The sequence below is a fragment of the Ambystoma mexicanum genome, chromosome 4q (assembly GCF_040938575.1).
Source record: "Ambystoma mexicanum isolate Mex_15411 chromosome 4q, UKY_AmexF1_1, whole genome shotgun sequence".
NCBI classification, from domain to species: Eukaryota; Metazoa; Chordata; class Amphibia; order Caudata; family Ambystomatidae; genus Ambystoma; species Ambystoma mexicanum.
Window position 1 is genome coordinate 812028130 of NC_090928.1, and position 15276 is coordinate 812043405.

The following is a 15276-nucleotide window of genomic DNA, read 5'->3' on the forward strand; positions in this document are numbered from 1 at the left end:
TTAGAAAATTCTATCTCCACCACAGGTGGTTTGGAAAAAATATAAAAATTATCCTTAAGCTGTAGAGTAATGCTCAAACGTAACCTTGACGTGGATCAAGGACTAGTTAATGGAGGACTGGGTACAGTTGTTGGCTTTCAAACATACCCATGTGACAACAACATTCAGTTTGTCAATATTCTCTTAGACAAACTTTCAGAAGTAAAAAGGATAGGGCGCTCAACAGCTCGATTCCTTCTGTTCAAAGACATGTATGTACGCAGAGAAGAATTTTCTCTAGCAAACGCAGTCACAATTCATAAATTACAAGGTCTTACCCTAGACAAAGCAATGATAGATATTGGTAGCACAGTCTTTAAAGAAGGCATGAGCTACGTTGCACTATCACGCTTACATACACTTGACAGTCTTTTTCTAATGAACTTTGATGCAAGTAAAGTAAATGCTGATATTCCTTGTATTTTAGAATACAATAGGCTATGTTTACTATACACCCTCATCTAAAAACATTTCCTGTGCCACAAAAAAGAAAACATTGTAAAAGAAAAATAATTCAAACAGAAATGCAACAGGTTGTCACTGCAAATCCTCCAAAGAGACATAAAGAAGCTAAAACTTCATCAATGACCACAACCAAAGAGGAATCTATTACTCAAAGTAGCTCAGGTACTTCTTCAAAGAAGCAACAAACAGTCCAAAAAAATGACTTGGACACATACCTATCTGGTCCATTCAAATTTTCAAATATAGCCAGTGTAAATTGCTACGCAAATGTAGCAATGGCTGTTCTATTTCAATTACCACCAATTGTTGACAACATTTACTTACACAGTACAGACCAATTGTGTTTGCAAATGTTAGTACTTCATAGAAACGCAACAAATAATCCTGACAACACATATAGTGTTCATGGAATAAGACAAGAATTGGACTACTGTGCTGGAATGATGAGATTCACTTTAAACTCACAGGCAGATCCACAAGAATGTCTAATGTACTTACTGCAAGTACTTGAAAACAGAAAAATACCTATTAATGACATTTTTCAGATTTCATACATGTAGAAACATACATGCACTCTCTGCAACAATTTGACACAGGAACAAATCCCTAATGAGCGCTTTGTGTATGTATCCATACATAATTGTGAATCTGTTCCATTTCAGCAACTTGTACAAAATGCAAACCATGGTAGATTATGTACTACCTGCAATTTAGATAATTGCTCCACCTTACTAATACAAACACATAGTAAATACATAATACTAATGCTTCTATGTTACAATGTAGATGGTACCAAAAACAACTGCAAGCTGACTGGATTCACACATGGTCAATTATAACTTGGTAAGAAAACCTTCACAACAATAGGTATAAAGTACCACGCAGGAGCCACAGCCAATTCAGGTCACTACACTGCATATGTTAAAAAGAAATGTGGATGGTTCGAATGTAATGATAGTACCATTACTCTAAAGCAGAGATTACCAGCAAATCTTACAAACGCGTATTTAATCTTCTTAAAACCAAAATTTAATAACTAATCTGTATTTAAACATTAAAAAAACTTCAATTAAAAAACTATTAACTGTTTCAATACACCAACATGTATCTAACTGCCCCAAGATTCTACTACAACCAAACAGATAAATTAATACCACTAAATTATAACAAGAAATAAACAGTTAGAAAATGCCAACAGGTATCTAACTGCCCCAATATTTTGCTAAAACCAAACAGATAAATCAATACCACTAAATTATAACAAAAAATAGACAGAATATGCCAACAGGTATCTAACTGCTCCAAAAATGTAAAACAAGCCAACAGATAGAACATTAGTCAAAAATAAACAAGTGAACACTAAAAACAAACAAACAAATAGACTGTAGCATAGCAAAAAAAGGGTTTTTTATCTACCATGCAGGAGCCACAACCAATGCAGGTCACTACACTGCATATATTAAAAAGAAATGTGGATGGTACAAATGTAATGATAGTCCCATTACTCTAAAGAAGAGATTACCAGCAAATCTTACAAACGCTTATTTAATCTTCTTAAAACAAAAATGTATTCCGACATGGATTTTTTTTTTTGTTCCAGAGATCCAATGATTTGAAAAACAAACACAGAAACTGAGCAAATAGCCCAGTACACTGGTTTGTAATCTACTAAATATGAGGGTCAAAATGAATAAACAATGTCTATTATTCAATGCTATAAGTCCTTACAAACTACCAATACTAACATGATCTTTTCTTTTTCAACAGAAATTGACAACGAATATATGTACTCCAGTTACCAAACCAAACAGTAAGTATATTACGATAAGTACAACTCATAAATACTGCTCCATAGCACAACCATTGAAGCAAACACTGCATGTAACTTCGTCTTGGGTGCATGGCCCATGCACCCAAGACTCTAGGACCTAGCCACAACCACTGCAGCATATCACACCCATGGTAGCTTATAACTTTGGTACTTATAACTTTGGTCTTGGGTAGGCCCTGGCCACAACCACTGCAGCATATCACACCCACGGTAGCTTATAACTTCGGTACTTATAACTTCGGTCTTGGGTAGGGCCTGGCCACAACCACAGCAACATATCACACCCATGCTAGCTAATACCTTCGGTACTAACAACTTTGGTCTTGAACTTTGGTCTTGGGTGCATGACCTTTGGCCATGCACCCAAACTCTATGCCCTGACCACAACCACCACATGCACCCAAGACTCTAGGCCCTGGGCACAACCACCACAGCATATAACACCCATAGATCACACCCATAGAATCAAACATTTTAACTATGTCATATGGGCAATTTTTATGTCCACGGACACCGTGTATGTTCTTAGAACAGTTTCAACTTGCCTGCGAACAGTACGGACAGGTATAGTGTCCTTAGGACACCTCCATTTTCGTTTCATTACGGACTATAACTTCGGTACTTATAACTTTGGTCTTGAACTTTGGTCTTGGGTGCACCCAAGACTCTACGCCCTGACCACAAACACCACATGCACCCAAGACTGTAGGCCCAGACCACAACCACCACAGGCATCCAGGAATCTAGACCTTGCCACAACCACTGCAGCACATCACACCCATAGATCCCACCCATGTTTGATTCTATGGGTTTGATCTATGGGTGTAATATGCTGCAGTGGTTGTGGCCAGGGCCTAGAGTCTTGGGTGCATGGTCTATGGCCTACAACCTTTGGCCATGCACCCAAGACTCTAGGCCCTGGCCACAACCACCGCAGCATATCACACCCATAGATCACACCCATAGAATCAAACATTTTAACTATGTCATATGGTCAATTTTTATGCCCGCGAACACCATGTGTGTTCTTTGAACAGTTTCAACTTGCCTGCCAACAGTACGGGCAGGTATAGTATCCTTAGGACACCTCCATTTTTGTGTAATTACATACATCCCGGACACTGTTTGTGTTCTTAGAACAGTTTCAAATTGCATGTGAACAGTATGGACAGATATAGTGTCCTTAGGACACCTCCATTTTCGTTTAATTACAGACATCCCAGACACCGTGTGTGTTCTTAGAACAGTTTCAACTTGCCAGCGAACAGTACGGATAGGTATAGTGTCCTTAGGACACTTCCATTTTTGTTTCATTACGGACATCCCAGATACCATGTGTGTTCTTAGAACAGTTTCAACTTGCTTGCGAACAGTAAGGACAGGTATAGTGTCCTTAGAACACCTCCGTTTTCGTTTAATTACGAACATCCCAGACACCGTGTGTGTTCTTAGAACAGTTCAACTTGCCTGCAAACAGTACAGACAGGAATAGTGTCCTTAGGACACCCCCGCTTGCCCAATTACGGACATCCCAGACACCGTGTGTGTTCTTAGAACAGTTTCAACTTGCCTGTGAACAGTACGGACAGGAATAGTGTCCTTAGGACACCCCCGCTTGCCCAATTACGAACATCCCGGACACCGTGTGTGTTCTAAGAACAGTTTCAACTTGCATGTGAACAGTACGGACAGGTATAGTGTCCTTAGGACACCCCCATTTGGGTCGATTATGGACATCGAGGACAGCGCATCTATCGGCGGACACAATGAACACTACTGGGGTGCCTGCCACCTAAATAGATACAATATTTGACCCATCTCTTACTCCCCCACCCTCCCCAAACACTCTTACACACCAACACACTTGCCAAAATTGTATTTCTCCACCATTTGTCGCCACGCTGTCCACGGATTTACGCCGACACAAGATGGCAGGCCTTCCCAAAAATCTGACGCACTCCACGCTCTTCACCATCCAATTAGCGGATATGTCGCATGTCTGTGGACATGATGCAAGCTGATTAACCAATCAGGACACTGTCCGCGGACCCAACAGGAAGTGTGTCCGCGGACCGGACATAGATATCACACATTTTTTGTGGCCTACTTTTTGCTCATTTTTTAAAAAAACTACTAGATGGATTTTCACCAAATTTACAAAAGCACGCTTTTGGGACCAAGCCGCTGTTCCTGCCAGAAATTTGGTGAAAATCCATCCAGCGGTTTGGGCTGTAGGCGTGGACCAAACCTCACCAAACTTTGCAAAAAAATTTAGAGTGGGCCATATACTTTGGCATAGTTTGGTGAAGATTCTTCCAGGGAGAGCAAAGTTATCAGCCACCCAAAAAATGTTCTTCCTATGGGATTAGCAACTTAACCATAACTACACGGCCTGTATATTTTAGTGATTTTGTATATGAAAAAGATTGTTTTGTATGTTTTCATTCAACCCTTGTCCATGGATTATAGTTATAGATATTGCAATGTATATTTGTTTTCTATTTTACAATTAGAAAAATATGTTGCATGTTGCTTTGACAATCTTTTGTAACAGTGTACATTTACTTTACTTTTTATTATTAGATTATATTTTAGAATTACTTTAATATTTTGCAAATGATTTGACTACTTTTTTATAATATTTTATATTTTACATTTTTAGGTGAGTTAAGGTTACAATGATATTTCATTTTAATATAATTATGTTTATGAATGTATTTCTAATATTTAAATTGTATTGCTACCTTCCTTCACATTATTATTTCTATTTGTAGACTTTGGGCCTCATTACACGGATGCGGTAAGGGATTACCGGCAACGGTAAGGGCACCAGTGGCGGTAATCCCTTACCACCCTACTACGAGGTCCCTTTGCTGGTCCCTACCTTAACGGCTGGTTTTACCAGCCGATAAAGACGGGACCCGCAAAGGGACCTTGGAGGCAATTACGGCACCGCAATTTACGGTACCGTATTTGCCGCCTTCTTCATTCCCATTGAGCCCCATGGGGGCTCAAATGGGTATGGGGAAGGGCCAATGCTGAATGGGGAATTACGGCCCCGCCAACCTTGTAATGGGTCGGTAATTCCGCCATTCACCATGGCGGGATCGGTAAAATTACCGGCGACAACCATGGCGCTAATAGTGCCATGGTTACCACCTTCCGTGTAATGAGGCCCTTTATCTTTTTGTTGGTTTAACCTTAACTAATTTGTAATTTTATTTTTAAATAATTTCCATTTTTTTAAGTTAGGTAATTGTTTAGTAATAGATTGAAAGTACTATTGTTTTTCATACATTTTGGTATATAATAATTTGTGAAACTATAAAAAAATGTGTTATATCTTTATTAAGGTTATGTGTTTCGTTATTTAAAATTGTATTTGTATGACAGTCTCCACATCTTCTCTTACATCTGTCCTTTACCTCCATTCTTAACAAGAACCTTTTTAAAAATAGCCCAATCAAAAAATTAAATACACTTATAAAAGTCAATAATATTTCCTTGATGTATAATAGCTTTTTGAAATTGAGGAAGGATGTATACATGTTAATACATGTTATTTTTAAAGATAGCAAGAATTTTTTATTTGTTGTCCCGTTTTCTATTATGTACCTATCGCTGTTTTAATTTGCAATTGTTCTTTTTAATAAAATTATCTAGTCATCTTTTAAATTCCATGGCAAGCTTTCTTGGTAATTTGCTCATCGTTACATTGAAACCAAAATGAGTATATAGTGACCACTGTCTGTGGTGTTCCCATGATGATATATTACACTTTTGGTTTCATAATTGTTCCAACAAATGGAAAAATTACAATGTGTATAGTTTGTTATGAAAGAATTTAATTGTACACAATGAGCTCTATATCTTGAATATGAGTTTGTAAAAAAAATTACTAACTTATTGTTTTGTTTAATTGGTTGGTTACATTGTATACAATTGTAATCTATATGAATGTAACCAGATCTTTAAATGGTTTATTGTAAACACTAGGAATGTGAAACAGTAGAACATTTGTTGAATTATTAATAGTTTGAATGTTGCAATAATTACTTGACATGCACTGATTTTTCTATGTATAATATATAACTATTGTATTATTAACATTTATTCTAGCTGTAAGTACATTTTGAAATATTCCCAACAATAATTCTAAAAGATAGTGTTGCTAGTTGGTGGTAAAATATGTTTGTTGTGTATAGTTTATCTATTTCTGTAAGTATAGGAGTGCAACTGTGTGCTTTTTGTGCATTTTTAGTAATGTTACATATTATTATTATTATTATTATTATTATTATTATTATTATTGTATTTATTGAGTGTGAACCTGTCTTCGAGAAGAAATGGTGATAATTATAGTACAGATAATACAGAAGTATTTTTTATTTTATTTATTTATTTTGGTTGGAGTGATTACAGACAGCTTAAACATTGGTGTAGAAGATTTTGTTTTATTGGGGTAAATTTGGGATTTGGTGGTATTTTCTTACCGTAAAAATATTGGTGGTAATGTGGCGGTTTCTTAGGCTTGCATTTAGATTGGGTTTGGCATCACATTATTTTAGTGACCATATCTCGTTAGCTTATATTGGTGATCATTTTAGTGGAATTTTGTTTTTGCTGTATTTATTCCTGTGGTATTGCAGTGAGCATTGTTTTTTTTATATTATAACCCCATCATAAAACAAACCTTTCCTTTCTATTAGAATACCTCCTAGTTGTCTGTAGAGCGCCCCCAGACTTATGCACTGTCAGAACCCAATGATTTTATGCAGAGCCCCACCTACAGTTTGTGGCTGGTATTACTGGCTTATTTACATCGAGTAATCTATGTGCCATAAGACACTACTGGCTTATTTACATCCAGTAATCTATGTATCAGAGCAGAAACATTCATCACACCGCACACACAAACCTCTGCCTTATTCTTGTTTGCTATTTTACTTGCATTGGTAAACTGACAAATGCACTACTGCACTTATATGAGCGTCCCCTTTATATATCACCTATGTAAATAAACAGATGCATGCATGACACATCATCCCATTGGTTTTTAAAAATACAAAAAGTAATTTATCTTATTTACAAGTCACCAAGTCTTACCCTGAGTTCAATTACAGCAACATCTGTAATAAAAGAGAACTAAACAAAACAAGCAGATATTTATTTTTACACATGGATTAATGTTCCCACTTTCTGAAAATAATGTAAAATAAACATGAAATTATTTTCTAACTTCTCTAAAGTGCAATATCCCTTAGCCACCCACACACAGCCTATTATCTGGCCCTCACTTAGTACTATCTTACCAAGGTTGTTTTTTCTTTGAAGTCCCCTGCACAACCTTGTGGTGTTTTTAGATGCAGACCCAGTGTCAGCGCGAAATGCTTCTGTAATCTTGTGTGTGGAGTGCCAGCTGACGATCTCAAAGCTAGCGGTCTGACCCCTGGAACCTCCTTCCGTCGCCTCAGCCCAGCCAGAACAAACTGTTCTCTTCATTCCTTGCTACCAAGAGAACTCTGATCCATCCCCTTATTGATGTGGTTTGTCTGCCTACCTTTTCCACCAATCGTAGTAAAAAAATGTGCTCTGTATCATTCCTCATTTTCAGAACAATGAAAGCTTCAGTCTCAGAGTTAGTGTTTCACTCTGTTTCCTGCAGTTTGCCTTTTTTTCTGTTTTCCACAAGCTGAGGAAAACGCCAGTGTGCATTTAACAATGAATTTCAGCAGTGCCACCACCCAAAACACCTAATTTTGCATAGAAGACTGCATTTTAATGTTAGAAAATTTAGAATTAGTATTTTAGTAATGTTAAATAATGTTAGTCAGTTAAATATTATAATGCAGTTTCCATACAGGAAGTATCCAAAGAAAAATATGGTGCACTTCATTATTTGAACCTGGCAGCACATTAAGGGGCCGATTCATGGAACAAACGTGCGGCGAAAATCCATGCGCAAGCAGGCGCAAGGTAGCGCAGCGCGAGAAACGCAGCGCACGCGCACACGTCCGATTCAAGGAAGACGCTGCGCGTGTTTCCCGCTGTCCGTGCGCCCAATCCAGCCATGGCGCACGCAGGCATACACGGCGTGCGCTACGCACACAGCAAAAGCGCACGTAGCGCGGCGCACACAACCAAAGTGGGCGGAACAGTGGGCGTAACACGCGGAATGGGGAATAACGCGTGAAAAAGAAGGCGTAACTGGGGAAGTACTGCAGGGAACTACACGGCACGCCCACACGCAGGCGAACTACCCGTATTCATGGATCCGAATACGGGAAACCCGCGCATGGCAAAAGACGAACACAGGCGTCAACGCGTCCGCCACACGAAGGCAGGCGGAAGCGTCCCCACGCACAGTATAAAAGTGCGCGCAAACAACAAACACGTATATACAGCTACGATGAATGCCCCATTTGTCGCAGCACTGATCGTGGGACACCGCAGGAGGAGGAGAATAGCCAGGGCACGCATTTTCGCACCACGGACAAGCCTTTTTGGGATGCCTGACGACCAGGTCTATGGCAGGTATAGGTTTCCACCCCACATCATCCTAGACCTGGTCAGGGAGTGGGAAGATGACCTTACATCCCCCACCCTTTGCTCCCAAGCATTGAGCCCCTTGAAGAAGCTGCTCAATGTCCTGCATTTTTTGGCCACTGGGTCATTTCAGCGGACTACTGCCATAGTGGGGGGGGGTCTCACAGGCCACGCAGTCACGCTGCCTACACCAGGTACTGGCAATCATGACAGCGTGCCCCTCAGTCCGCAGGCACTTATACATGCCCAAAACACCCGCAGAAAGGAAGGCCGTTGTCCTGGATTTTTTCAGGGTGGCACACTTCCCCAAAGTGCTTGGTGCCATAGATTGCACCCATGTGGCCCTACGTCCACCTAGGGCCACTGAGCACATCTACCGAAACCGCAAGCACTGGCATTCCATCAATGTACAGGTGGTACGCGATGCAAAGGGAATCATCACCTCTGTCTATGCAAACTACCCTGGCTCCACCCATGACAGTTTCATATACAGAATGTCTGCCCTGAGCCGGGACCTGGAAGCTGGGCAGCATGGCGACACATGGCTCCTAGGTGAGTACAAATGCCCTTGCACATGCATGCATGTCACACACACACACACAAATAAACAAACCACAATAATCACAACCATTTACACCTCTCCAGGGGACAGTGCCTACCTTCTGAGCAACCACATGATGACGCCAATCCGGAACCCCAACACACCACCCCAGGTAAGATACAACGCCACCCATATTGCAACCAGGGCCATAGTGGAGGGCACATTCGCAGTGCTCAAGTCACGTTTCCGCTCCCTTGACCGCTCTGGCGGCCAGCTATTCTATGCACCACCAGTAGTGTGCAGGATCATTGTGGCAGCATGTGTCCTGCACAATGTTGCAACAGTGTGCAGTACAGGGGAAGTAGACCAAAAAACAAATACATAGGGCAGCTGGTGGCAACTGCAAAGGTAAGTGCAGACAAGTGCTGGGAAGGGGGGGCTGTAGGGATAGAGAGACAGTACCGCAGTGCAGGGGTTGCCAGGGAGGCAGTGCAAGTGGAGAGTGACTGGGCCAGGGACCGAGGTTGGTGAGAGTGGCCCAGTTGCAGATCCAGTGCAGTTCCAGTGAAGAATTTTGCAAGGGAGAGGCAGAGAGAAAGCAGAAGCAAAGAGGAAGTTCTTGAGGTGCTTCCCGAACCGGAAATGTTTCCCCTCAAGTTCCAGTGAGGCAGGAAGGCTGTTCCAGAGGGACGGCCCTGCTGTGGAGAGAGATATACCCCCAGCTAGTTGCTCTGAGAAGCGGATGACCCTGACATGCAAGGTGTGCATCACACACACCTGCAAAACAGGCCATGGCCATCACTGTTATGTCACTCAAACCCTCTCACACCACAACATGACATGGCAAGCAATACCCATTCACCAACACAGTAACAATAAGGTACACATTGCCATGTCCAAAATGTACAGTGGCATCAGACAATGATGCCTGACCTGGAATCAGATGAAATGACAGACCAACAACCTCCCACCCAAAATAAGTCATTTACAAATGCATTACAAGAGTTGTAGATGTAACATAACAATTAATGTCTTTCTACATGCACATTGTGCATTGCAAAATCAACACTGCAGCTTCTGTGTGCTGTGTCCTACTCCTGCAACACACTGCTCAGCGCAGAGCACAGTGAACAGCCATTGTGTGTGATGCACACCCTGCGCATCACATCTAAGCGACAGGCCACATCAAAAAGCAAATTAGGTATGTACAGGATCCATAATTGGTCACAGAACATGTGCTGCAGGGACACAGTGGGCAGCAGAAGGCAAACAGTGTACACTTGGATATGCAAGGGTGGGAGTACATGTGGTGCATCAGAGTGCAAGTGTGTGGGTCAGCAAGGACATGCACTCAACATATGCATGTGCAATCAAGTGACCATCAGTGTTCTCTACACATCACATGTGAACATTCACCATGTGTACACCCCAGCATGTCAAACCATAACTATCCCCTCGCACCTGAAAGGTAAACACAACACTTGAACAGGAATTGATCAGCAGAACACAACATGTACATAGGATACCACCATTACAATGTCAGGGTTCCCATCACACTGCATGGCAAGGCAACTATCAACAACAACCCCCCCCTCCCTCACAAATGACCCACTGAACAACTGCACCTGGGTCATGGAGCCTTCAACCCTCAATTCCACCTGGCCACAGGATCACCTTTACCCTTCGTCACCATCTCCCACCTTGTGTGTAAAAAGGTGCCTGCACCCTCAGAATCCACACTCATTTCCAAAATCACAAAATCCAAGCCATAAAAACGAACAAGAACACCCTCCAGTAGAAGACTTGACGTAGCAGTACCTCACAAAGGCCAAGTACTACCACAATGATGCAACAACCAAGGTAGTACAGTAAAACAATGTCACAACAGGATGTGAACCATGTGTGGTACATAACATAGGATGATGCACCATGAACGGATGTGTACTGTCACAGGTCCCGTGTACAGGCGCAGGAGTGTCACGAAACAACCACCCCCCACTGTGTCCCGGGTGCCTGCAAGGTCAAACTCACACAGGCCCCTGAGACCCTGGTGGGGAAGGAGGTTCAGGGATATGCAGTCGGGGCAGGTGTTGGCACACTGGATAACGGGAATGAGTGGCAGGAGAAGGGAGGAGGAATGACACATGAAAGTAGGGAATGCACGAAAATGTGCTACTTGCATGAAGACATACACAATCCAAACAAACTTGGACATCATTTTCATGGCCTTCTGTAGTCCAGGCTTAGGAGTGGTACGAACCAACCACCCCCTGTAGGGTTTTGGTGCCTGCAAGTTCGGGGCTTACACGGGCATCCGCAACCCCAGCGGGGGAAGAGGGTTAGGGAACATTGCTTGGATAGGTACGGGAAGCAGGAACACCGGGTAGAGGGTACAGGGTTCAAAATTGCATAGGATTCCGGGTGATTAGGGGGAAAAAAACATACCAAATTGAATCACACATACATCCATGCATTAGTGCACCCCCCAGCAAGCCTATGCAGAGCAGTCTGAAAGAAAAACAACAAGACACTTAGCTCTGGTTTTGAGTGCTGGCCTCCTGCCTGCGCACTCTCAGGTCCGGTTACAGGAGCACTGCAATGCTGCAAAGAGAGCCACAGTCAACAACCTGTACGTGCCAATTACACAAAAACACACCACCAAACATGCCCCATAGCAACAAACTACTGTACAAACAGACAATCTGGTGTAGATGATTCGTACCCATATATAACATTACCCCTGTGACGGGTCATACACAGTCAATGCAGTAAGTCAGCCGCCGGTGGGTGCGTGGCAAATGGAACACCAATGTGTCACAATTCACAGAGCATGCAATGTTCCCTGGGTAAGCAGACAGACCCATATAGCAAGCCATGACTTCAGAGCAAGTTGCATACCACCATGACCGAAACAAAGTTGGCAGTGCATTCATCATAAAGTACATGGAAATGAAATGCACTGCACCTGAGTATGTCCCTTGCTATATGTCCCTGTGAGCTACCCCTTTCCATGTCTCTGAAGGCTACATGGTTGATACAAGTGCCTCGATGGACCTTGGTGTAACGGAGGGTATGTGCCACTGCCCCTGCAGGTGTCCCAGACAACCTCACAATCAACAGCCATCAGTCCACCAACACATCTGAGCTGCATTGTGTGCTTCAACACCAATATTCGTCCAAGCTCACCCTCAGTGCTGTGACTAAGAAGCCTGCATGTGCAACTCGCCTGGTGCAAGCTTTGCTGTGTTGTGGCCCCCCTGTGCTGCTCACCTTGCCTGGAGTTCCTTGGAACACGTCAGCAGTTCTAGGATGTAGGTCTGCAATCGCTGTGCCTCTGCTTGTGCACACATGTGCATGTGGGCACCAACAAACGTGTTCAGAATTCCGTCGTACAATGGGCCATGTCCGCTGGCAAAGGTGCTCTGGAGGCTCATCCCCCTGCAGAAAGGGCATGAAACACATGATTAATGCTTCAAAGTCATTTGTGTGTGTCTCTTCAGGCATCTCATTACTTGACCATGTCAGAGAGTCACATTATAAATCACACCACCAGTCCGTCTTTCACATCAAAAGTGTAGAACACTATCTACAGCATGAATTGCAACAAGCACGTGTACAGTAAAGATAAGAAACATACTATACAATACATAGAAATTAATGTACACATTAATCATGAAACACCCCATCTAGTAAAAGCTGAACAGTGGACAATAACACCAAAATCATCCCCACTAGGGGTGTAAACACAAGTCACACAGCACCAGACATGCCACAGATATGACAGTCCAAAGCCCTTGTGTAAAAGTTTGTGAAACCGAACCATCCTTGCAAGCCCATGGATAAGGGAGGCAGGAGTGGCATATGTGAGTAAAGGACCCCAAGCAACAAACACATACACAAGACAAGCCTGAAGGGCCCAGCTGGAACAGACAGTGGATGCCTTCAAAAGCCACAAAGCACCACACTGTCACATGAAAGCACAATAGACAAGCAATTTGAAACTATATTAACTAATTACACTAACTATGGAAAACCTACATTACCTAATTAAACTAACTATCAAACAGAAACTTAACTAACTAAACTAAAAGAAAAATAAAAAATGGCCACATACGACCCGGGGGGGAGATGAGGCACCCAGGAGGGGGGAGGTACAGGGTGCTGCTCAACATCCACATGCGATGAAGCTGAGCCAAAAAAAAAACCTCCATGGGCTCAACGCCTGCACAGCCCGACCTATGTGGGAGATAGATGGTCGTCCGAGTCTGGCTCATCCACTAAAGGAGGACATGGCACAGTAGCCTGGCCATGCCTAGCCGCAGCTTGCCCCTCGTCGGCAGCAAGTCTTCCGGACGGGTGAGCCTGGTTCTGTGTGGCTATGTGACGTAGGTCTGCATGCAGAACCTCACGTGATACACGTGCTTCCTCTTGCAAGGTAACACGTTTAACACGGACTTCCTCCTGCAAGGGGCCTGGCTGGACAACCGCTGCACCTCCCGGCAAGCCTGTAGCTCAGCCGAGATGGTACGCTCAAGCTGTGCAAACCTCTCCTCTGCCTGCTGCCTCTGGGACATCATAAGGACACCCAGAGTGGATCTGAGGGAAGCATACTCCTCCCTCAGGGCATCCATGTGCGCCTCTGCGTGAGCAGCAATTGCTTGACGCAGAGACGACATTTCAGCCTGGCGTGCCCTGTCTGAGGCCGCCATGCCCAGCCTGAGCGAGCGGGCCGTGGACCGTGCCGCCTGCTGCTGGAGAAGCACCTGCCTAGCAGGGGGGAGCACAGATCGGGCCACACGCTCCATGCTCTCAGCGATGTTCTCCATTCCTGCCCTCTGCCGTTCTGAATTGGCAGTCATGTCTTGCTCCCACTCAGTATATTGCGGTTGCGCGCGGCGACCGCGTTGCTGGACTTGACCCCTGCGGGACCCAAGGACCGGGGGTCCTCGCTGTGTTAGCACCGCCCGCGGCTGCACGACAACATGCCCCCGTCGACGTGATGTCCCAGGCACGTCAGTGACTGGTGTGGAGGGTGACCCTGCGTCCCGATCCACCACGGGCGGAGGAACCAAGACTGTCTGATCCCTCAGTGTAGGGGTCACAGACAGAGGAGTGTCCACATCAGAATCACTCACCCCTGACACATGGACTTGATGCTCATCCAACTCAACATGGACGTCAGAGTCGTCATCAAGGCTGGACTCATAGGCAGCCAGAGACAAGATGGACTGTAGCACTTGGGGGTTTTCGTGGCCTACCACCCCACGACCCCCACTAGTGCCGAGTTGATGTTGTGGTAACAACCCTGTGTCTGGCATGACAACACCATCCTCCGCCTCCATTGCGTCATGACCTGAAAAATAGAGAGAAAAAAGGTCACTACACATGTCAGAAGCACACAACACACACACCAACAGCAAACGCATCAGGCAGACATGTGACACTGTGTATCGCACCCATTTTCGATGTCATACTAGCCTGTGTGTCCCACGCGTACGCGTTATTCGTGTTACTGGGTGCCACCGCGTACTGCGGGAGGTTGAATCCACGCACGTAGGCTGCAGGTTTGAGTGCACGGTTTTACTGCAGTTTTGGGGTGCCTGAGCGTTGCATGACCCGTCACTACATCACCAGGGTCACATACAGCCTTGCAGGTGCAGGGGGGCTGTTAACATCTTGCTTCCCACCCCCTTCACTCCAATTGCCCAAGTCAATTGTGGTGTACACCTCCCATTGGCACCACTCCATCTGTGCCGGCACTACTACATCTGTGCCATGGTTGGGAGGCCACCAAAGGTGAAGGGCGCCTCAGCTGGGCGTCCTCCTCGTGGCGGGCGTGGTCGGGGACATGGCC